Source organism: Pogona vitticeps, chromosome 2, assembly GCF_051106095.1.
Source record: "Pogona vitticeps strain Pit_001003342236 chromosome 2, PviZW2.1, whole genome shotgun sequence".
Lineage (NCBI taxonomy): Eukaryota > Metazoa > Chordata > Lepidosauria > Squamata > Agamidae > Pogona > Pogona vitticeps.
In genome coordinates, this window is record NC_135784.1 from 119,951,616 (window position 1) to 119,977,328 (window position 25,713).

Here is a 25,713-nt window from a genome sequence, read left to right on the forward strand (position 1 = left end):
AAGAATTTTTTTGTAATTACAATTATTTGTACTCTCTTGCTAAAAATTAATAGTAAATTATTTTTAGCAGGAGATTACAAATCTTTCCTAATTATAGTGTAATATTTTAGAGGCTTTTTTCTATTGTTATGTCCATGTGACTTATAAAGCATCTTACATTGTGTCTGAAGTTAAATTTCATTTACGGAACAACAGGTTCACATCTTTGGACTTTGCTATGATTGAATCGGTACACTTTTAATTTCTTTTCTGTGGTTGGAGAGCAATCCTTTTTAAACCAGCATCTAAGAAAGAAGCTTTCTTTTTCAAAATATATAAATCTTTTGAAAGGTTTTCCTTCTGTGATATATTGTGCTACTGATATTGAAATGGCTACCTGGCATGGACAGATAAAAATGCACTAGTGATTTTCAAAAGGTCAGCTATTTTTGATGCTACCATATATTTAGAAACCATAACAGTGAATCTAATTCACAAGGAACAAACATCTCTTGGCACATCTCTCAGCTGTATCGTATACACTGCAACCCTATGCCACAATTAGCAATGTTGCAATATTCGCACTATAAAAAAATAATTAAGGCAAAAATGAGGATGGATGGACAATTTCCTGATGATGAAGAAAAAAATAAGAAGAAAATGAATTATGGCAGGGTAAATGCAATTATATTTGGATGACAGATGCAGAAATTGTCTGGAACAACTATCAAAATGTTATAGAGTGAAAGGGTCCCCCCCCCCACAGAGAGAGAGAGAGAGAGAGAGAGAGAGAGAGAGAGAGAGAGAGAGAGAGACTTCTTGTCACTTTTCCAGTTTCAAAAGCTTGGGGGAAGGGATCTAGCTTTTATATGAGACTTGAGTAGACATTTATAGTACTGAATACAATGGGATCCTTCTCTTCTCTCCTCCTTTTTCCAGCCCTTCATGTGAGGCCCAGAAGTACTCGGTTCAGGACTATTCCCCAGGTATGTGGATCAAGCTTTGTAACACAGAGATGAGGGACCTTCCTGTTCCACTGACACAAGCCGTTCTGTCAGCAGAAGGGCCTAAGTGTATATTTAGTTTTAACAACAACAAACTGGTTTATGACTGTAGAATATTGTGCCTCTTTATTCATGATTCAAAATGCCAGGAAATGGCCCAGTGTCGTTGCAGGAAAAGGAATGACAGGATAGTCTACAGCAGACTTATCCAACCTGCGGCCCGAGGGCCGCATGCGGCCCAGGTCAGCTCATAATGTGGCTCAGTGCAATTTTTTATTTTTAAAGAAATTCCAAACTTTCAAGTTACACTGCCGGCACTTGCGGCTGGAATGTGGCTGGGGCACGTCACAACGGTAGGGGGAGAGAGGGAAGGAAGGAAGGAGCGGGAGGGGAGGGGAGCTATGTGATTGCATTGCGCCGTCCCTATCAATAGATGGACCCCTCCCGGCCCCATAAAGCCACCGGAGTCGAAGCTGGCAGGCTCTGCTGTCTGAGATCGCAGCTGCTGGTAAGCGCGCTTGGAACGGGGCTGCAGAGGATGGCCAGGGCTGCCCCCCCATGCAGCCCAAACCAAATTTATGTGCAGCCCAAACCAAATTTTCATCTTCTAATGTGGCCCAGGGAAGGTGAAAGGTTGGACACCCCTGGTCTACAGGATACTCTCTTGTACTCAGTACCATTCATGCAATTTCCATGTTGTTGTTTTTTGTTTGAACTGTCCCCATTTTTAGAATAACCTTGTACAACATTGATTTACTCTTCCAGCACAAAATAATTGCCACAGTGTCGTGCAGCAATAATCACTCTATGATTAAAGTGTGGGAAATTACTTTCAAAAAGAATGAATATAAGAGTATATTGGAGGCATCCATAAATGAGTTATGGTAGGATGATGCTCTGGGACTTTGCATGATCTGCTGGGTCTTGATAGAGAAAGACTCAAGAACCAGTAGGTTTCAGCCAAGGGATACCATAGAAATTACTGGCTAATTAATCTGATGGATGGGTGGACTGATTCAGAAATGCTAGACAAGTAAAAATGTGCATCTAACTTTTCCCAGTATGAAGTATATAGTTGAAAAGGAATAGCAAAATGCATGAAGAATTTTCAGTTATAAGGGTCTGAATCTTTCTTCTCAAAGACAGCTGAAAACACTAAAGAGAATTGGTAATTATAGTTCACATCATTTTGTCTAATTCAGTTAAACTGAGAATTATGAGGCTGAAAACAGGTGCTTTACCAACAGCATGACCTAAAATCCAGATGTGAATTAGTGCCTTTACTTTCAGACTGTGAGTCAATCGCAGACCTCTTGTGAAAGTCTCAGAGAAAACTAATGGTATGAAATATATATCGGAACACACATAACAAAGAAAAAAAATCAACATTGAAAATTGGGTAGAAAGTATTTTCAAAGGCTTTCACAGCTGAGATCCGATGGTTGTTGTAGGTGTTTTGGGCTGTTTGGCTGTGTTCTGGAGGTTTTTCTTCCTAACGTTTCACCAGTCTCTTCAGAGGACAAGAGTTAGAACTCTGTCTGTGTTCTAACCAGAACATATACAGAACACAAAGCACTGTGTTTTGTATACCAGAACACAGACAGAGTTCTAACTCCTGTCCTCTGAAGTTGCCAGCCTCAGAAACTGCTGAAACGTTAGGAAGAAAAACCTCCAGAACACGGCCAAACAGGCCAAAAAACCTGCAACAACAATTGGGCAGAATCTTTCTTAGAACCTATCAAAACGGCACAAAACAGTGAGATCTGTATTCACCAGAATATTTGATCAAGAAAAAGGATGGAAAACTTTCATGGAATGAGGCTTTTGAGCAAAGAAGGATGAGACGTATTAGGCAAATGAGAAGAAAGAGTTCAGTCAGCTTGCTTTTGCCAGTAGCCAGTGGCACAGATGAGTGGGGCTGACAATATTGGGGACTGGGAGAGAGTCATCCAGAAAAAAAAGAGAAACTCTGGGAAGCCGAATAAACAAGGGTTGTAGTAGACTGTAGACAAGAAGGGTGGGATTTCATAACATGACGAAGAAGAGAAATGTGTCAAAGGCTAGTCTGATGGTAGTTCATTTATTTTACATGTTTTTCTTTGTTTATACATCTCTCTGTAAAAATGCTCAGGGTAATTTATATCCTGATGGGAAGGAAATTAAAATAAAAGATACAAATAAGGTAAATCTGAAAAATTATAATAAGTGCACAGACTTAAAGGCTTCAAGGTTACCAAAGTCAAATTTTTAAAATGTTGTAAAGGAAGTGTTCAGCACATCACTACTTGGGTGTTTTTGCCAGTGTTTTACTATGGTTTCACTGAGTACTGCAATGTATTTACTCCCTACTGTTGATTTTATTTGATGTTATTCTTTTCTGTTTTATCCTATTTTCAATCTATTTAAACCACCCAAAGAACTTCAGTTATGAGAAACTCTTAAAATATACTTTAAAACAATACATGTTTAAATGCCTTGCAAATAAGATGCAGTTGTATTGGCATGGAAGACTTATAAGACTCCTTAATGGAAAAGTGACTACAGAACATACATAAGGTATACCCTGAGGTTTTGAAGAAAATGTGTGATGACTATATTAAAATAAAACTGAAGTACTAAAGATCAGTGCAAATAAGCAACAAACCTTGTTCAGTGCTTGTGCGACAGGTTGGAAAAGCGCACAAATCAGATCTTTGTCTATCTAAGAGATCATCAGCTATCAAGAACTTACGTCTCCTGATTTCTTTAAATATACATTAGCATCTATGATGCCCACTGGATAAGACATTTGTCCTTGATGAAATCTGAATGACAAATATCACTAGAGATGGGCATGAACTGTCCTGCGGTGGTTCAGCACAGCACCTGTGTAGGTGTTCCACGGACACCACACACTTCCTTCCCTTGCCTCCTTGAGCGAACACTAGTCACTGGCAACAGTAGGGGCTTCTCTCCTCCACCTCCTCATCTGAATGTGCAAGTGCCTGAGACGGCAGGACAGGGAAGCCCATGCTGCTGCCAGTGACTGGGTGATCACCCAAGGAAGTGGAGGAGGGAAACGTGAGCCCAAAGGAAGCATGGGAGTGTGTGGTGCCTGCAGAGCACCTGTATAGGCGCTGTGCTGAACCATTGATCTCTGGTTTGTGCCCATCTCTAATACGATCAGTGTCAGATGGCTGTGTCAATTTCACAAAAACAGTATGTTCACAAACCTTGGTTTCATTTTGCATTATTTTCCAAAATCTGCCATGATAATTTTACCGCTAAATGGAGGTTGATATAGTTTCTGCATCACTGTCATATTCACATGAAACCAGAATTACTGGAATGTCCAGGTGCACCTGGAGCTGTTTTCATTTCCAACAGAAGCTCTTCAGAAGCTACACCATGCAAACCTGACATTTAAAATATGGAGACTCTGATTTGCTGCTATTGAAATGTCATCTTCCATGGTGCACCAACCCTGAGGCAATATTGCTAGAAATATAATTGAAAGACTGCAATATTCAATGGCTCAAAGGACTGCTAATGAGAAAGGAGTTTTTAATCGTAAGGTCACCAGTTCAAATTCTGGCCAAATGAATCATCTCAAGTCAGTGGGATATCCACTAATAATCTACACTTAGTAATGTGTTTAATGCTAGAGGCCTATATTTGAAAATGTCAGCTGAGGTATTTAATCAGAAAGCATGTTGAGTAAGTATTATTTACATAAGAGATATCATGATTCTTAAATGATTTGCATAAAATATGGCATCTATGTTTCTTTGGTGATATATAATTAGATGGTTTATATCTATTTAAAGAGTTTTGTGGCCTCAACCTAGATCATAATTATTGTATTTCTTCTTATACCAAGAACTACAAAGAAAAGATTAATATTAGACCTCATTACACTTGTTAAGTACATTTCCCTGAGCTGCTATGAAGATGAATATATATTATTCCCCACCAACTCACCCCCAAAAAATCATGCACACATATCAGCTGGTAACATCCTATCCACAGGGATATTCTTGAATAGCATAAGGAAACTTTTCTGTCACCACTTGTCTTCTTATCTCCCGCTTTCAGGGTTGGGGGTCTCAGACGTTTTAAAAGCTGTGGTGATGGCTGCTACCTCATATAGTTTTAGTGGGGAAGAGTACAATTAACTAAAGACATGCAAGGCCTTTTAATCATAAGATATATACGGATTGTTCATGGAACAAGACAGACTGAATACTTGCTGGTGGGAGGAACAAGAGGGAACTGTTGCCTTGGTATCCTGCTAGTGGGCTTCCTGGAAGCATCTGGTTGGTTGCTGTGGGAAATCAAATCTTAAACCATTAGAGTTCTTCATCTATATTTGAGCATTTGATTTCCCACCCATCCACCCATTAACAAACCATTTATGAATAATGGCTAAGAGGGCTTTATTTGACATGGGCTTATTGCACTGTCCCCCACTTAAAACCATATGAACTAAGGAATCATCACCACAACTTTCTGTGGAAGGGAATTCCATGGATGATTTTTGAGTTGCATTGAGAAGTGCATCTAAAGCCCAATTCTAACCCAGTCAGTCGGCTGAGAATGAAAGGAAGGTTCTGTCACGGTTTACCACTTGTAGTAGCTATTGTCAAAGTCATGCTGATTTCCAGAGGGAGCCCATTTATACTGTGATATCAGACTTCAGGCTGAGATGCTTTGATGTTATGTAACATTCATGACCATTTTAACTTTTGAGGGAATGAAACTGTCAACCATATAATGTTTGCAAATAGTTTAATTTCTGTGAATAAAGTGGAAAGATCAGTTTGGCTACAGAAAATACAGGACAAAAGGATGAAAGAAATGATGTGGTCAAGCAACTGAGCAATAGGTCCAACTGAGCCTTTGGCTGCCAGCTTCTGACTCAGATGTGACCAATTTTTTAAAAAAGCAATCGCAGACGGTCACGTACATATGTTACAGAGCAGTGGTTCCCAACTTTGGGTCCCCAGATGTTCTTGGACTGCAGCTCCCAGAAATTCTGGCCAGCACAGCTAGTGGTGAAGGCTTCTGACAGTTTTAGTCCAAGAACACCTAGGGAATCAAGGTTGAGAATCACTTCTATAGAGTTGTTGTTGTTGTTGTTTAGTCGTTTAGTTGTGTCCGACTCTTCGTGACCCCATGGACCAGAGCACGCCAGGCCCTCCTATCTTCTACTGCCTCCCGGAGTTGTGTCAGGTTCATGTTGGTTGCTTCGCAGACACTGTCCAGCCATCTCATCCTCGGTCGTCCCCTTCTCCTCTTGCCATCACACTTTCCCAACATCAGGGTCTTTTCCAGGGAGTCTTTTCTTCTCATTAGATGGCCAAAGTACTGGAGCCTCAGCTTCAAGATCTGTCCTTCCAGTGAGCACTCAGGGTTGATTTCCTTTAGAATTGATAGGTTTGTTCTCCTTGCAGTCCAGGGGATTCTCAAGAGTCTCCTCCAGCACCACAATTCAAAGGCATCAATTCTTCAGCGGTCTGCTTTCTTTATGGTCCAGCTCTCACTTCCATACATCATGACAGGAAAAACCACAGCTTTGACTATTCGGACTTTTGTTGGCAAGGTGATGTCTCTGCTTTTTAAGATGCTGTCAAGATTTGTCATCGCTTTCCTCCCAAGAAGCAGGCATCTTTTAATTTCGTGGCTGCTGTCTCCATCTGCAGTGATCATGGAGCCCAGGAAAATAAAATCTGTCACTGCCTCCATATCTTCCCCTTCTATTTCCCAGGAGGTGATGGGACCAGTGGCCATAATCTTAGTTTTTTTGATGTTGAGTTTCAGACCATTTTTTGCACTCTCCTCTTTCACCCTCATTACAAGGTTCTTTAATTCCTCCTCACTTTCTGCCATCTATAGAGTGCTCATTAGCAATTCTGAGGGAACAACAAAGGGAATGAAGAGGGTCCATGTAATGACTATCTGTAAACACATGTTACAAGGCATTCACAGTGACAATGAACTCAAACAGCAGTGGTTCCAAACTTTGGGTTACAGATCCTGAAATCAACTCCCATCATCTCCAAATAATATTTGTTGGAGATAATAGGAATTTTCTCCAACAAATATTATTTGGAGATGATGGGAGTTGATTTCTAACAATATATGGAGAACCAAGACTGAGAAGGTAGTGACAGAGATCCATGAAAATTGTCTTAAATTATGTTAGAGTCTCTCTTGGGTTCAAATGTAAACAGCTGGTTATCCAACGAACAATGTAAAGGGGGGCTTTGCAAGACAAATTAGCATTGCGGCCTCCCCTTTCTATTTGCATAAAGAAACATATCTAAGATTTGCTTTAAGCCTAATGTGAGAAAACAAAACACACACAGCTGCACACTTTTCTTTCATGAACACACAGACACACACACACACAACATAGAAGGCTGAGTCTGATGAACAATTGTTGCCGTTCAACTGGCTAATGAGGTAATCTGTTTCCAGTGTTGTTGAAATTGAACTTTTGATAATTTTGAAGCCCTTTAATTTATTTCTTAGAGGAGGGAAAAGGACAACATCTATGGTTAAGCAAGCACTTCATTACTTCCCTATCTTTGGTCATAAATTACTGTTTACCTGTCAGCTGAAATCAGAACACCCACAAGGTACTCTTTGAAGTTAACCTATTGGATATAAAGAGTTGTTTAAAGAGCTGTTAAAGAGCAGCTTGATCTTCAGACGAGGTCCTTTGAAGCTGAGAGTTAATGGCAGAGTATTTTTATTCCAAGTGATCAAGCAATTAATGAGATAAAATAGTGGGAAGGCAGGCTTAATAGAATTATTGTGGCTCAATCACATGCTAAACCTTCCATCAAGTGCTAGGAGAAGGAGGTGAAAACAACCAAGAAATTGGGTTGCATCAATTCAAGGCAGGAAAAAAGAAAATAAAGCAGAAGAAATAAGCCTGAGTCTATTTTTTAAGATCTTTGTTAACCTTCTGTGGCAGGAATGAAAATATTTAATGCCTGCCTCTCACATCCCAGTTGTAGCAAAGAAAACATAGCTTTATACACATGGGCAGTAATAAGAATGTTATGTAAAGTGCATTTCTACACGTGCCATGGAAAAGTGGGCACACACATAAAGCAAGAACAAGAATATGATGCCTGAGCACATGAGACATAATAAATAAACTGGATGAAGATGGATGCAATCACTGTTTGGGCAGTGGTACAATAATGCTTCTGAAAAAGGCATACAGTTATGAGGTAAAGAATAGAGTACTATCTAAATCCATGCTGAGGAAAAAATATTTGCAGATGCGCTGAGTATTCCCATGGTGTAAGAATCTTAGATATATTAGACGAATTCTGAAGAAATATGGACAACAATGTAAAGACACAGTGGTCCCATTCAAAAGATGAGGATCCATAGCTTGGACCTGTGCCCTCCAATGTGACACCCTTTATACAGGTCAGACAACTGTCCATCCAGTGTGGCAGGGACTGCTTTAACTGGTAGGGGCTTACAGACGGAGGTATTTTCTGCTACCTGCAGATATCAAGGGCTGAAGCCACAACCTTCTATCATCCAGAATTCACACCCAAGAAATGGAGTATGTGTGGCTGCTGTTCCTTGACACAGTTGACCCATTTCAGTCAGGAATGGGTTAACTGTGGCACTCCAGATGTTTTATTTTTCATTTACAATTCCCATCAGCCCTTGCCAGCATAGCCAGTGAGGAGGAATTATGGGAGTTGCAGTCCAAAAACATCCCTGAGTTGAGTTTTTAAGACTGGGTGGCTTAATAGAAGGGTGTCTTCATCAACAGTTTAGATGTCCTCTGTAGCAAACAACTCCACATTTTAACTGCACCATCAACTGCTAACGGTTAGAAGAGATTTCCAGGAACAGACTAGTGGATATTTAATTACACTGTACCTTTGTGAGGATGTACATCCTGCCAATCTCCATTGCAAAGTGGGGTATAAATCTAATTAACACATTGATTGAAATCTTGGTCCAGAGAGACCAGAGCGCAAATCAGCAGTCAAATGGAGTTGAGAACTCTCAGCCCAATTTACTCCACAGGATGCTCATCAAAATAAAATGAACTTAACCATATGCATACAACCTTCAACTACTTTAGAACAGAAGTGTGTTTAATAAACAGAACCCCTTATATCCCCACATGCTTTCTAGAATATTGTTTGTAGCAAAAGAAACCAAGCAATGATCTTTGACATTCTTTACCATCGTTGTTATTTCAAGGTTTTGAGAATATTTGGATTATTTTTTAAAAAATGACACTTTCCACCAAGATCTGTCTTCAGTTTTATCCACCTCTTTGCAAAGGAAATCATCAGAGCGACCCTTGGGAAGGTGGGGGCAGGGGGAGAAAAGGGAGGCAGCTCAGACATTTCTTGAGCAAACAAAATGTCAAAAATGTAAAGAACATTGCCCTTGAAAATGACTGGCCATCTTGCTTGATCTCTTTGTATGCTCCACTCTAGCTTCCATAAATCACGAGGAATAGCAGAGGATTTCAGCTCTGTGCTGCTTAAGCTGAGAGATACCAGTGACAAGAATTATGCTGAAGTCTGGCAGCTTCCCATCTCTTTCCCAAGGATGCCTCCCTTCCCCCATGGGCCAGAAATGGCAGGAACCACTGTGATTTTTGTTGTAAAACACAGATAAATTAGATATATGAATAGTCCATCATGGAGAGAGAAAAGCGGGGTACTGTTAGAGGAAAAAGATCTGGGTGAGAGTAAGAATGGCTGCTTATGGTTGATTATTATGATGATGAAGAAGCAAAGAACATAAGCACAGTTGTATGGAGAAAGTCCAGACAGGCTGGATTGTAGAAACAAAAGAGGCAAACAATACATATGTCACTTGTAATTTTTTTTAAATGCATGCAATAAGGTAACAGCTATTATGATTCTCTATCACTGTCTGGAGAACATGGAAGAAGAAAATTTAAGATTATAGAATCATAGAAAAGTGAAGTTGCAAGGGACGTACAAGGCCATCAAGTCCAACCCCCTGCTCAATGCAGGAATACAAGGTATCTGGTTCCACTGTTGTATTGCTCTAACAGTTAGGAAATTTTTCCTGATATTCAACCGAAATCTGGCTTCCTTTAACTTGAGCCCATCGTTGTGTGTCCTGCATTCTGGGATGATCGAGAACAGATCCTGCTCCTCCTCTGCCTTTCAAATATTTGAAAAGTGCTATCATATCACTCTTCAGTCTTCTTTTGTCAAGGCTAAATATGCCCAGTTCTTTCAGCCTTTCCTCATAAGGCTTAGGTTCCAGATCCCTGATCATCCATTATACATTTTGAACCTGTATATAGAGAAACTAAGGTGAGGAAAACATATTCAGGCTATTTATCTGCCTATTGCCCTCCTCCAACCGGTCCAGATCACTTCATTCATGTATTGGTGCTCTATTCCTACAAAAGAAAAGAGGAGGGTACAGCTGAGAGGTATGGACCATTTGGGGTGCATTGGGATGAGAGATGGGCACAAAATGAACCATAAAGCAAAAAAGAACCACACAAAGTGGGCTGTTTCATGGTTTGTTTGGGGGCACTTCAGGGAAATGTTACCTGCCCAAAACAAAATGAAACATTGAACCATTATCAGTGTTGGCAATTCATACACTTTGTAGCTTGTGTGATTTGCGACTTCCATGAATGGTAGAATGCCCTTTACATGATGCCAGTCTCACAGCAAGTCTTCAGCTGATTCTCCTCCCCACTCTCTCCAAGTTCGGTGAATATTGGATTTGGGATGTCCAAGTTATAGCCCCCCAAGGCAGGTTCCCCCCCTCCAGAAAGTGTTTGTTTTGCCAGAAAGCTCATGGTTCATGAATAGTGAAGAACCACAAAACATCACAAAGCACTATTTTCCTGGTTCGTGCCAATCTCTAATCAGGGCCCCTATCCTACGGACAGTATTTTCAGACATTTTGTTTTAGTAGTGGGTTTGGGTCCATTGATCTGGTATCTGTCTTTAACAGTAATGCTGAGTAGGTATATGCCATTCAGGATATATATATATATATATTTACATTATCCTAGGTCATGACGCCTTCCAACCCTGCTCTTCTCCAGGTAAGTACAATTTAGGTGTAAGTCTGGCTGGTGGAACTCCCAAAGTGGAGAATTCTCGGATATGAGACACACACACACCCATGAATGGCACATGACTAGCACTGAAAGCTGTACAGAGTACTGATCGAAGCAGTATAGGGTGGAAACATTACTCTTCATGATCTAGACATGTTCATTGATGCAGTTTCAACTTGCACTAGATGTTTTTGCTACCACATGACATGTCTCAGCTCTGTCATCATTGGTATGTGGTCTATTAAACTTCCAGAGATCTGTTTTCCCAACCTGGCAGCCACCAGGTGTGGAAGCTGGATAACAACTACCATTATCCATAGGCATGGATAGGCATGCTGAGGTGATAAAATGAGTATGCAATCCAGTGTATATGGAAAGCATTCAGTTAAGATGTCTACACTAGATCCTTTTCACATGTGCAGCAATTTGGCCAGATTATCACCCATTCTGGAATTGTGCATTTGATTTTTTTTCCCTCCCTATTCAGAAACAGACATTTACAATTATCTGAGGAGGAAGACTGGGGCAAAATAGGAGTTTCTGCTTTGTTCAGTGGCTTTCAGTTACTTGCTCCATTCATACTAAGAAGGATGTTCTAGTCAGGGTAGATGGTCTTAATTTATAACATTCCAATTCCAATTTCAGTTCTACTAATTCTAAAAAATAAGGATGACAATGATAATGAAGATGATGATGATGGAGGTAGAGATGTAATAGGGAAGGTTATACTACTGGATACTATGCGAGAAGAATTCAGCAGTGTAATATGAGAATCAACCATGCAAAAACTGACCATTGAAGAAATAGCACAACACCAATATTTAATGCTAAAAGTCAGGCTCTGCTAGCCGAATCATTTCTAGCTCTTTTCACTGTTGATGGCATTTGAAATCCCTGTGATGCTCAGCTGCGATATTCTATACAAATACAGCTGGTGTCAGATGAGTAATTTATGGATACAATTACCGTATCACTATAAACAACGAGGGTGAAACGCACAAGGTGTATAATATGGGCACATTTCTGAAAGTAAAGGCTGAATAAATTGTAGAGGTGCTCCTGTAAGCTGCAATTTGCAGACCATGGCTATAAAATAAGACTTTTCACTTATTTGGGAAGTCACTGATTGATGTCAGCCTGATGACCTTGCTCCCATAGCACCAGAGTTTTATTTATCTCATTTACAGGGCCTCTACATGTCTCACAGTGTCACTAAACAAGTAGCAATAAATACTAGTGCTTAGTGTGGGTGTAATCTCTTTAAATGAATCTACTAAATGTGATGAAAGAAAAGAGATCAAGTAGGCCTAGTCCTAATACCAGTCTTAATATCAGGCAAAATAAGCTTTTTTTCTTGTAATGCAGAGGAGAAATGAATATGCCTTCTAGAATCAGAAGAACATGCAGGAGAGCCTGGTATTCATGACCTTTATCCTCCTCATTGCCTCTTTCTCCCAGAAAGCTTTCCTGCCCTATTATTTGTACAAGAGAACACTTTATAGCACAGTCTGTGAACTAGCTGATAACAAGCCAGTGGCAGAGGAAAAAACACCCAGTGACTGTGGGATCTAGCCGGTACAGAGAAATATCATAATTATTGCCAGCTTCTAATCTTGAGGTTGGAAAGGCAAATTCAGCCCTGCCATGGTATGGACACCTGAAAATTGCTGATTCCACTCATAAGTGTCACATTGCTGCTGCTGTCTTTAATGCCTGCTCTATCTCTCACTTGCTCTGGGGTTCTGCAGGAAGAGCAGACTCCAGCTCTGCCATTAGCAGGTAAAAGGAGAGGATAAAACAACAGTAACTATAGCAACACCAGGGCAGACTGAATGTCTCTTCCAATAGCTACTTTTTAAAAAATGCCAGAGATTACTTAGGATATAGGAGTTACCTCCCTGATATGTTAGGGAGAGACTCCCTACTGTCTACGGAGATATCTGGTAATTCTGTAGGAACCTCTAATAAACTCTCACAGTTCTGTTTCACCTAAAGGGAAACTACTAAAACAGTCTTTGAAATGAGTTGCACCAAATGCCATCCAAGGTTTCAATTAGTCTACCTTGTTTGTGTTCCTAGAAGGACAGGGCAGGCCCTGCGCTTAGTCCTTTTTGTTAGTACAGAAGAATGATGTGGGGTGGAGGTGGGAGGAAGCAGGCATTTTTCTTTTAAGATCATGAAAGATTTATTGCTATATAATACTGGTGAATTAGATATTAATTTCCTTACTTCAGTTTTGAAAGAGGTGTTCTAAATATCAGTTGTGATTCTTTTTATCTTACAAGGATAACATTTGCCAATCAACTTTTGAAACTATGTGAAGTGAAACTAAGAAACCACTGTACCATTTTCCATTTTGAGATTAGTACTAGGTGAGTTTTTTTAAGACTCAAAACTTTTTTCTTAGCATAAAGACTAATGGCCTATTTTGACATATATGTTCTCATTCTTGTTGCTAGGCCATGGAAATGTGATTGCAGATGCTAACACATTATTGCTACTTCTTTTTTTAAAAAATGGTTGTGTATTATGTATGGGCAATGAATACTGATAATGTCTAAAAAAAATTAATGCCTTAAAAATCACAAATAAAATATCCCTCAATTCCCCAAAATGATTTTCTCCCTATAAGATTCTGAAGTAACAGTATTTTGAAGCAATCAAAACTAACATCATTGGTAGTTGCTTGTGGTTGTCTTCTAAAGTATTTTTGTTATCCTCTTATTATCCCTAAAATGTAACACACTTGCCACATGTTACTTCTAATCTCTGAATAACAGTAAAAGGTGTGGGTGTCTTATAAATATCAAAAACATTAAATAAAAATCAGCTGTGGGCTGTCTCCAGGAATTGTATTGTGAGGGTGTCTGGAAATTGTACACATACAAATATAATATACAAATTGCATACAAAATGTATGAAGTAGAAGTGACAGCAATAAGGGGACATTAATTTTAGCAAAGTGAGGCTGAACTTTGGAACTGAACGCAATAGAAGAGGACAACAATTTGAGCAAACTCAGGATCAATGCAGATGCAAGGCAAGTGAGAGTGACTGAAAACACAACTCAATGTAAGTTACTCTCTGTTGTGTTCCTTTTTCCCTTGCCAGCCACATCTCCTCCTTATCCTTGGTATATAATGGAGGGAAGGAGAAGCCATACCACTCTGCTTAATCTGAGCTTTCTGTGCAGATATAGGTTGCATGAACGATAGATTAAAAAGTCCAGGTGCCTCTTTGTCCTCTTTCATTCTTTTAACCATTCCTTTAAACATAAAAACAAGACTTGACCAGTGATGAAGAGGGAGGGATCATGAGACCCCATTTAATGACCACTTCAGTGGTCCATGTTAATAATCTGGTTCTTCACTATTTGCTTTACTAGTAGGGTCTTCCTCCTTAATGGCTACATGGCTGGTAGTTTCAACATGGTCTTCCCTTTACAAGGTATAATTATATCTAAAATTTGAACAGTGGAATCATGTGAGACTTTCATTTAAAAAAAAAATTAAACACTTGCAAATTTCTTTATATAGAACCATAGGATCTATTGTTCTTAAAAAAAAAAACAGATTTATGAATGTGGGATATTGTGCTTCTATAGCCACAATGCAAAATATCAGAAAATGGCCTGGTATTGCTGCACAATATCATGCCCACATTGCCAGTAGGAAAAAGAATGCCAGACTTCACAAACATTCACAAAGAGACACCAAGCAGGGGGGAATCCCAGAACTGAGCTGCTGCTTCTTCTTCTTCTTCTTCTTCTTCTTCTTCTTCTTCTTCTTCTTCTTCTTCTTCTTCTTCTTCTTCTTCTTCTTCTTCTTCTTCTTCTTCCATCAATTAACCACTTCTCACCCAAACACAAAGCAATGGTCAGGGCTGTTTTTTAACAAATGAAATATTGAAGCAAAAGTGTGAGTGCAACACATGCAATGGAGCAATATACACACTTTAAAACCTCGTAGGTAAACTAATGTGGCCATGCCTGCTCCTCAGAGCGCAGACTTGAAAGCTATCTTCTAATTCTCAAATTCCAAACCCATACCCTACAAACACTTTGGCTACATGTTTTCCAAAAGATATCCCCTCACCTTTTAAAATAAAAATAGGGGACTGAGAGTTAGCAAAGATGGCCGCTTAAAACCAAGGTCAAAATCATCCATAGTATGTTAAAAAAAAAGAATGCGAAGACAGATGGAGAAATTTCACTTGTTTGAAATGTAGTGTTGGAGGTTACCCATATAGATACAGCAGACGACCAGAAAGGCAAATAAATTTATGCTCAGTCAAGTCAAATTTGAACTCTCACTAGAGCAAAAATGAGTCAACTGAGGCTATCCTATCTTGAACCTATAATACGTAAGAACAGAGAATTGACCAGAAAATACAATATTGCTGGGGAAAGTGGGGAGGGGGTATTAGAATGAGAAGAGCTAACATAAGACAGATTGTCTCAAACATTTGAAATTTACCTGTTTTAAAAACCTTGCTTATTCTATTTAAAATGCAATACAACCTCTTGTTTATCACACTGTTTCTTCAACACTTAATAAAATATCTGTGAAAAAAGAAACTAAAGCAATCAAGATCTTATTTGGATTCTCCCATCACTGACCTAATTTTCGAAGGCAGGGTTGGGAAACATGTGGCATTTCAGATGTTATTCACTGCAACTCCCAACGGTACCCATCATTTCCTATGCTGAGTGTGGATAGGAGTCACAGTGTTGTCTTAAGTTAGCCAGGAAGAGTCGCACTGGATCAGAGCAAATGGAATCCAGTATTCTGTTCACACAGAGACCGCTAACAGTTCTGTCTTGCTTATGCTTCCCAGCAACAGATTTACAAAGCCTTACTGACTCCAGTAGTGAAAGGATTGTGTATCCATCACGACCAGCAACTTCTGAGACCCTTATTGTCCATGATTTTCTCTAGTTTCCTTTCAAAGCCATCCCAGCTGGCAGCCCTCCCTACATCTTGTGGCAGTGAATTCCATGGCTTAGTTATGTGTTGCACCAGAGAAGAACTTCCTTTTATCTATCTTGAATTACCTACCATTCATTTTGAGTGGTTCATCTTGACCTCTGTTAATATTACTGAGAGCAGCTGGGGGCTAGGGGATTCTTTCTCTCCACCTTCTTCATATCGTGCAGGTTTAATTTTTTTTTTATCCTGTCACTCCTTAATTGCTGCTTTGTAGTATATTACTAGAATGTCAAATTGCATCTTCTTTAAAGACTCTTAGGTAAATGCTGGGGCAAAGTACCTAGGGACTTGAATGCATAGGTTCCAACAAAGGTCTATATGTATATCTTTTGGATATTCATGTTCTATCAAGTGATTTCTTTTTTTTTTTAAGCCTAATTTTTTTTTAAAAAAACCTAATTTTTTAAAATCTACTTTTAAAATTTTAATATTATCATTGTCACGATGACACAACGTAACAAGAAATTGAATGTTAATGTAGCACCAGTTGCTACCATATACCAACTTCTGGGTTGCCAACAGTAAACAAATGCAATTTCCTTGCGATATGCACCCAGAGATACAGGATGAAGCGAGGAAAAGCAATCCTATGAATAAATGATTGTTTGTGCAATAGTTGTTAATCCCTCACTGACGCCCACCCTGCATTTTTTAAAGGCAAGTGCTTGGGATTTGAAGTTTAGCAAATCATTCTCCCCATCTCTGGTAGACAGGACTGTACAGTGCTTGCTCATGGCACTTTTGCTCTTTTCCAATCCTCCAGGATGGAAGAAGCCTCTTACAAACAAGGCAGGCTGCCAGAGATAGAATACAGAACGTTCAGGGAGAGTGAGTGGCAACATTTATGTAATTGGAATCCATTTAGAGAGCAGCGCTGTGCCACTTTCTTCTGCAGGTTACATGAAAATCCCAGAAATGTGTTACACAAGATTTAAGTCAAAGCAAGAAGCACCTAGTGCAGTTCACTCACATCTCGGACTTTCAAATTCTTAAATTTGCCCTTTACTGAAAAAAGTCAATGATTTCCCCAAGAAAGTTTGATTAGTTTCTTTTACTTTCTGTAATGAAGTGCCATCCTTTTTACACTTGAAAGGATCTTTGTAATAATGCAACATTGATCTTTTGAATACAGATGAGCTAACCTAGATAATAGGATTTAGTACCCAAAAAGATGGGACTGGAATAGATCTGTAAGGCTCCAGTGCCATCAAGAGGATTTTCTCGACAAGGCAACCATTCATTGCCCAAAAGGTCCTTAACAAATCTCCCCAACCCCTGCCTCCATTATATCTGAAGTGATCTTTTTCAACGAAAGGAGCAGCCATTAGAAAGCAATTGAAAATTTAATGTACAAAAAGCTGTCAATGTTGAAATGGATGACCGCAGAGTGTGCCTAATTCATGGCGCCGTCAGAAAAATTATACAGAGAGGGCATTTCAAACTCTTTTCATTCTTTCGTTTTAATCCTCATTGCCAAGTCCCAGTGCCTAAAACTGTAATAACACTTTAAAGAATAATAGCTGAAAGAAACACTGGTGACAAGAAGCAGATATTGGATATTTTTTTTCCAGTGTTGGTATACATGAAAGGGAAAAATCAATGGCAAATCAACACTTGCTCTTCTGAATATTTCCTGTCACGAAAACAGTAATTCTAATGGGCAGGAAGTCAAAGTGCTACCCTGGCCAAATCTCTGCTTTCTGACTATTGCATTTTGTCTGTTAGCTTTATTATTCTTGCTTGTTGTCGTTTTGAATACACTGTTCACAGTGGCAACTGACAACTCCAGTTTTGAGTATGTTAGGAATTCACTCTAGGTTTTAGTTGGGACGTGGTGGCGCTGCGGGCTAAACCGCAGAAGCCTGTGCTGCAGGGTCAGAAGACCAAGCAGTCGTAAGATCGAATCCACACAATGGAATGAGCTCCCGTCACTTGTCCCAGCTCCCGCCAACCTAGCGGTTCGAAAGCATGCAAATGCGAGTAGATAAATAGGGACCACCTCAGTGGGAAGGTAACAGCGTTCCCTGTCTAAGTCGCACTGGCCATGTGACCATGGAAGATTGTCTTTGGACAAAACGCTGGCTCTGTGGCTTGGAAACGGGGATGAGCACCGCCCCCTAGAGTCGAACACGACTGGACAAAAATTGTCAAGGGGAACCTTTACCTTTACCTTTAGTTGGCACATTACAAGAGCTATCTAAGATGCTCAGCCTTATCCCCTGGAAAGGTTCACTGCCTCAGATAACCCTTGAAAAGTGCAGATTAAAACCCAGTGAGGATTCAGAGCTCCCAAAACTGGAGTCACCAGCTGCTGTTGACTGTTCCATGGGTTAACTTTTAGTAATTGTTTTGCATTCTATACTTTTATGAGCTGTTCTTGTTGTTAGGTGCCATCAAGCGGCCTCGGATTTATGGTGGCCCTATGAATGACTGATCTCCAAAACATTGTGTTCCGCAACAGTCCTGCTCAGCTCTTGTAAATTCAAGGATGTGGCTTCCTTGATGGAGTCAATCCATCTCATATTTGGTCTTCCTCTTTCCCTGCTGCCTTTCAGCTTTCCCAGCACTATTATCTTTCCCAGACAATGCTGCCTTCTCATGAGGTGCCCAAAGTAGGACAGCCTCAGTTTCATCATTTTTGCCTCCAGAGTGTTCAGGCTTGATTTGCTCTAGGACTCACTTTTTTTGTCTTTCTGGCAGGCCAGGGTATCTGCAAAGTTCTCCTCCAGCACCACATTTCAAATGAATCAATTTTATTCTTAACAGCTTTTTTAAAAAATCCTCCAGCTGTCACACCTGTACATGGTGGTTGGAAATACATGAGTGTGGATGATCTTGGTCTTGGTCTCCAGTGACACACCTTTACACTTGATTATCTTTTCTAATTCCTTCATCGCTACCCTTCTGACTCTCAGTCTTGTTCTGATTTCTTGGTTGCAGTCTCCATTCGGGTTATGAGCTATACTGAGTTATTTGAGGAGGAGAAATGAGACAATCATGCTGAGACAAAAACTACAATCTTATCTTTGCTGCCATCTACATAAGAGCATTAGTGGTTACTCCTTGGAGTTGTCATCTACATGGACTGGTGGCATTCAGTATAATGGAGGGTGATATACAAAGGTTGAACTAAAAGAATAAATGTGGCTTGCCATGGCCACACTAAATTGCTATTTTCAAAAACAAGGGCTTCTAGCATGGGGACAAAACATTAGGGAAAAAGAAGAGGAGGAAAAAAATGTTAGAATCTCTTCCTCCACCACCCCACAATCTGGGCTTGGGTGGGGAGAGTCACCATGATTGTTCTTAATGAGTTTGCTGTTGTCTTTCAAAGAAAGGTGAGGGCAGTCCCAAGCGTAAGATTCAGATACATGCTTAACATCACATCCTGATTTGACCTCAATTCCAGTGTAGGCCAGGAGTGGACAATGGGTAATAAAAACAGAACGCCAAGTTGTGATGTGGGTCTGTGCCTTAATAAACTCTTTTGGAGCCAGTGCTATCAAGATGGCAGGTTTCTATTTCCTGATGCTCACACTGGCTGTAGAACGATGCTTCTAAATTGGAAGTAAATAGATCATTGCAAAGCCTGCCATGTTTCTCTCTGTCAATTGAATTATACAATAGATGGGCAAGGACCTGAGATATGAATGACAGGGACCTCTAAACATGTCCAACTTCCTTTCCATTCACTTCGGCTTACACATTATCATAGTGACATTTCGAGCTCTATATCCCATATCCTGTAATTGCTCTATCAGAGCAGAACTGAACCACCTATTCAGATTGTTAGCATGTGCCAATCAAGCTGGCAAATGAAGATGAATTGCCTGTTTTGCCACTTCCATCAATATAAACCCAGAATGAAATAATACACAATATAAATTTTTAACTACCTGTCTCATTCTACCTGCAAACATGAAATTCCCATGCATTTATAGAAATCCTGTCCGCTATATGCCCATGAAGCAAAAGAAAAAAGAAAAAAAAAGAGGTAGTCTCTTTGGTGGTGCAAGTCTGACCCCTTGTGGTACAGAAGAAGAAACACATCTCAGACACTGAGTGAGGAGCAGCTGCTATAACGTCGCCTGATAGTCACAAAACTCTTTGTTTTCCAGGACATTGTTTCTCAACATTTATCCTGATTAATGATCAAATTATATTAATCTGCTATGTAGATGAGCCATCCAATCAGAAAGCAAAATTATAGCAAACTCCAAGTAGATTTCTTCTCAGTATCTACATTTTTCTTTGGTTGTTTCCTGAACAATATTCATGTTAGTCTGTAGCATCAAAAGCAACAGTTTACAGACTTACTTAGTATAATAATGCTAGGTCCATTTGAATCAAAAGATGGCTGGCTGGCTTGCTGCCGCCATTAGGGCTGTAGACACGATCGCACCTAAATGCCCTCTCCGGCGCGCAGTTCAGCCAGTGTCCTGGTTCAACCAGGAGCTGCGAGCTATGAAGCTGAACAGGAGAAGGCTAGAGTGCAGTTGGAGACAGGAACCAACTGTTTATAATAAGAAAGCTGTCAAGATCGTGACTAACCACAGCCTGGCCAAGGTGAGGGCTGCTAGAGGATCACAATTCGCTAACTGGATAAGCGAAGCTTCAAATCAGCAGACGGAACTTTTCCGTATAGTTTGCAATCTATCCGGAACTGGGCCTCCTACTAATAGGTGATGGGCGCTCCACCTTGCCCAGTGATTTTTGAATCCTTTCAGCCTTTGATGTCGGATATGGTGGACAAAGTGCTTGATCACTCTTAGTCCACCATTTCCTCTCTTGACCCCTGACCAGCCTGGCTAATCAAAGCAGCCAGGCCTATAACAACTGAATGGGATACAGCAATAATTAATGGGTCTCTCAAGGGGACACTCATTAGGCCCATCAGGAAGGAACCTAGTTTGGTGGCGGATGATATTGGCAATTATAGGCCCGTCGCCAATGTTTCCTTCCTTAGTAAGGTGGTGGAGAGGGTGGTGGCTGATCAGCTTCATGCTCTTTTGGATGAAACCAATGCCCTGGACCCGTTCCAGTCGGGCTTCAGGCCGTGGCATGGCACAGAAACGGCATTGGTTGCACTGATGGATGACCTGCTGAGGGAGGTTGATGGGGCAAAATGTCCTTGTTGGTCCTTCTTGACATCTCAGCTGGTCCTTCTTGACATCTCAGCTGTCCTTCTTGTTGGATGGTCAAGCAATCTAGATGTAAATTTCAAAGGGGAAGGGCCTGCAACACAAACTAACTTGTTTGCTTGTTTGTTTACATGCTGACCAATTAGAGAGTTTGTTGTTCCCGGGTAGGGAGGCCCCACCCCTGTTTCCGGCCCTCCTGGCCATGAGGTGATTCAACCACCATTGTTGGTCACCATTCCTGCACACGCTCTTCACCTGGAAAGATGTAAAGGTTCCATGCCGGCCCACTGAGCCTGGAGACCCCTCCAGCCACGTGGGGCCAGAACAGAAGAACATTGTATTCGCTATTTTTATTCCTGTATCTACTTGAAACCTTCTAAATGCTTATCTTCGTGAGTACAATATAGATTTCTTTCTTTTATACAAAAGGCCTCCTGAGTGTTATTCTTGAGTGCTAGTGTTTGGTGAGGGGCGGGTACAAAGGGAAACTTCTAGCTAATTCTGCCTGAACCGGCTGGCACTTCTGCTGTGCATTTGTACTGGAATTCAGTACAGTACCAGAACTCGTAACAGGTCATGGGCCCAGAGTGACTAAACAGCCAGCAAAAAGGAAAAGATTAGCTAAGAAGTATTTTTCGGGCGTTTGTTGTTTTCCAAGTGTATCTTGCGTTTCTTTTTCTCCCCCCCCCCCTCAATATACCAAACTAGCTGAAGAGAGTTTGCTATTGTTTGCTTGTTGATTTTGTGCTGAAAAAGGAGGCAGGAATGGCAGAAAAGAAGGAAATTAAATTGCCAGCCTTAACCTCATTTAATTTTGTGAGATGGAAACAAAGACTATTACTGGAATTTAAGGGCATGGAGCTCAATGATTGCTTAAATTCAGACAAACCAGAAGAAAGCAAAGCTAAAGTAGAATGGGAAAAGAAAGATATAACTGCACAAACAATAATTTTTCGCAACCTAACTGATGAACAATTGGCCTATGTTGCAAATTGTGAAACAGCAAAAGAAATGCTTAAAAATCTGGAGGAATCTTTTGGGGTTGCAAGCCACCAAACTGAGGCAGCATTAATTAAGGATTTAACCAGGATCCGCTTAAATAATAAGAAGGATTGTGAAAAACACATATCTGAATTTTTAAATATTACAGATAATCTGATTGCATCTGGTCATCAAATGCCTGATAGGATGAAAAGGGGATTTCTGCTAGCATCCCTAGGAGAACGTTTTGATGCTTTTGCCTCAGTTGTAAATGCACAACAGTTGTCTTTTGATGCCAGTGTTAAGGCTCTGAGAGATGAATGCAGAAACCAGGCAGGAGGCTATTTCAGTTCCCAAGAGGCAAGTGGATCAAATTACCTGATTCAAAACAGGAGCCATAGAAAGGCTCCGCCCCACGACCAATCACGTATCAGCTGCTGGTCTTGTGGGAGGAAAGGACATAGATCAAGGGACTGTGACGCCCACAAGGAGGCTCCAGCCAATGGGAGCTCTCACCAAGTTGAACAAAGAGCTAGCAAAGGCAAGAATGCAGCTTCTGGTCACAAGAGGGACAGAGCTACAGAAAGGCCAAAGAAAGAAACTAAACAGAGTGCATTTATAGCTTATGAAGTTACACCGAGCTACCAGAGAAATAGAGACTCATGGATTATTGACAGTGGATGTTCACAGCATGCCACTCATGACAAAACATTTTTTAAAACTTTTGATTCATCAGCCAATGGGCAAATTAAGGTGGCTGATGGGAACTGTGTGGAGGTGCAAGGCAAGGGGTCTGGAACTTTGATGTGTCTAACACCAAATGCAGTCTATGAAACTACTGTAAGTGACGTGGTCTATGTTCCCAACCTTGACTGCAATATGCTCAGTGTGTCAAGTCTCGCGAAAAAGGGTTTTGATGTACATTTTTATGGTGAAAAATGCACAGTTGAAAAGGACAATGAAATATATTTGGAAGCTTATGAATCTAATGGCATATATAAAGTCAGTCTCTTAGATGAACAGGTGCAGATCAACACAGCGCAGACGGTGCAAGAAGAAGTGAGCAGCCTGGACCTGTGGCATCGCAGATTTGCTCATAGAGACACAAGTGCAATCCTGGAACTGCACAAAAGGAACCTGGTCAAAGGACTTGAGGTAAAGCCACATGACAGTAACAAGACATCCAGGTGCGTAAGTTGCCTTACAGAAAAAGGGGTCAGACCCTCATTTCATTCAAGTACTGAACAAAGAAGCACAAAAGTGTTAGACTTGATTCACACTGACTTATGTGGACCAATTAATGTACCATCGATGGGAGGCAACAGATATATTCTAATTTTTCTGGATGATTTTTCAAGGTACTGTGTCACCTACCTACTGAAGGACAAGAGTGAAACCCACAACCTTCTGAGGAAATACGTGGCCATGGTGAGCAACAAATTTGAAAGAAAACCTAAGGCTTTTCAGTCAGATAATGGTGGTGAGTACATTTCAAACCACACACAGACATTCTTTGAGGAACAAGGTATCCTACACAGAAGGACTGTTCCATACACACCAGAACAAAATGGAGTAGCTGAGAGAAAACTAAGGTCTCTTCTGGAGATGACTAGATGCATGCTTGCAGATGCAGAGCTACCCACCAGGATGTGGGATGAAGCTATTATAACTGCTACTTACCTTCAGAACAGACTACCAACAAAAGCTACCACAAAAACACCCTTTGAACTTTGGCATGGTAGAGTCCCAAACATCTCACACATTAGAGTTTTTGGAAGCATTGCATACTCTTACATTCCCAAAGAGAAAAGGCATAAGTTGGACTCTAGAACTGAACAAACAATTCTTATTGGGTATGATTCAGGTGTCAAGGGTTACAGAGTCATGAATCTGAGAACTGGTGAGGTCAGTACAAGGCACGTGGTTCACTTTGATGAACAAAGGAAGGCTGACAAGAGAGGGACTGTGCTAGACAACTCTGATGAACAGAATCAATACAGCCAACCTCTCCTAGACATACCTATCCCAGTGCCCTCACAAAACGAACCAGAGGAAGAGGAAGATGACGATGAGATGAAGAATGAGAGCAGTACACCAACAGAAGGGGATACGGATGGAGCAGTTGACAACTCTGCAGAACCAGAGGATGGCACCACACTGCCAGAGGTTCCAGAACCAGAGGTCAGACGCTCATCACGGTCCAACAGAGGTGTGCCGCCGCTTCGCCTGTCCTACCTTGCAAGGGCGTCGCAGACAGATGAGCCAGCGACCTGGGAAGAAGTTGAACAAATGCCAGCACAGGAGGGTGCCAAATGGAAACAAGCTGCGAAAGAGGAGATAGAAGCCCTACACAAGAATGAAACATGGACATTGACAAAGTTACCAGCAGGAAAGAAAGCAATTGGATGCAAATGGGTATTCAAAGAGAAAAAGGGAGCAGATGGACAAGTGGAACGCTACAAAGCAAGATTAGTTGCCAAAGGATTTCTTCAAAAGTATGGAGAAGACTTTGATGAAACCTTTGCTCCAGTTGTGAAACACAGCACTATAAGAATGCTCCTGAGTATTGCAGCATCCAGACAGATGCTAGTCAAGCATCTAGATGTCAAAACTGCATTTCTTCATGGCGAAATTGAAGAAGACCTCTACATGCGACAACCACCAGGCTTCATTGACAAGAAGCACCCCGACTTTGTCTGCAAACTGAAGAAAGGCCTTTATGGACTGAAACAGGCAGCCAGAGCCTGGAATGAGAAGTTGAACAAAATGCTACTTCAGCAAGGCTTCACGCAAGGAAGAGCAGATCAGTGCCTGTATACTAGGAACAGGAATGGACACTACACATATATTCTAGCCTATGTTGATGACCTCATAGTAGCAACCCATGAAGAAGGGGAGTACAGAGGTATAGTACAGAATCTGAGCAAAGAGGTAGAAATAAAGGAGCTGGGAAATGCGACATATTATTTGGGTATTCAAATTGAGAAAGCAGCAGATGGCTCATATTTATTGAGTCAGAAACAAAAGATACTTGAACTGTTAGATATGCTAGGTATGCAGGATGCCCATGGTGCTGCTACACCAATGACTACAGATTTTTACAAAAGTAAAGAGAAAGGAGAACCTTTGCCCGACAATAACCAGTATAGAGCAGCTATAGGGAAGCTCTTATACTTGACAACTACTGCAAGACCTGATATTGCCACTGCAGTAGGAATATTGAGCAGAAAAGTCAGCTCACCGACACAGAGTGATTGGACAGCAGTAAAAAGAGTAGTTAGATACTTGAAAGGGACCATGGACTTTAAGCTAAGACTGCCAGCTAGTGACACTCCAAAACTTGTGGGAATGGTAGATTCGGACTGGGCTGAGGATCCAGAAGATCGTAAATCCACTAGTGGTTTCCTCTTTATGTATGGGGACGGTCCTATCTCATGGGGCAGTCGTAAACAGGATGTTGTAGCTTTGTCTTCCACAGAAGCAGAGTTCATTGCAGCGGCAGAAGCATGCAGAGAACTGCTATGGCT

General features: G+C 40.8%; 1 long non-coding RNA gene across 1 annotated transcript; it reads right to left on the minus strand.

Moving 5' to 3' along the window:
- Positions 1 to 5,733: 5,733 nt before the first annotated feature.
- LOC144586872 (uncharacterized) lies at positions 5,734 to 20,111 on the minus strand. The gene is made up of 2 exons (XR_013541942.1): positions 19,961 to 20,111; positions 5,734 to 14,958 (listed from the first exon to the last, which is right to left on the minus strand). It is a non-coding gene; the product is annotated as an uncharacterized LOC144586872 (long non-coding RNA).
- Positions 20,112 to 25,713: the final 5,602 nt, after the last annotated feature.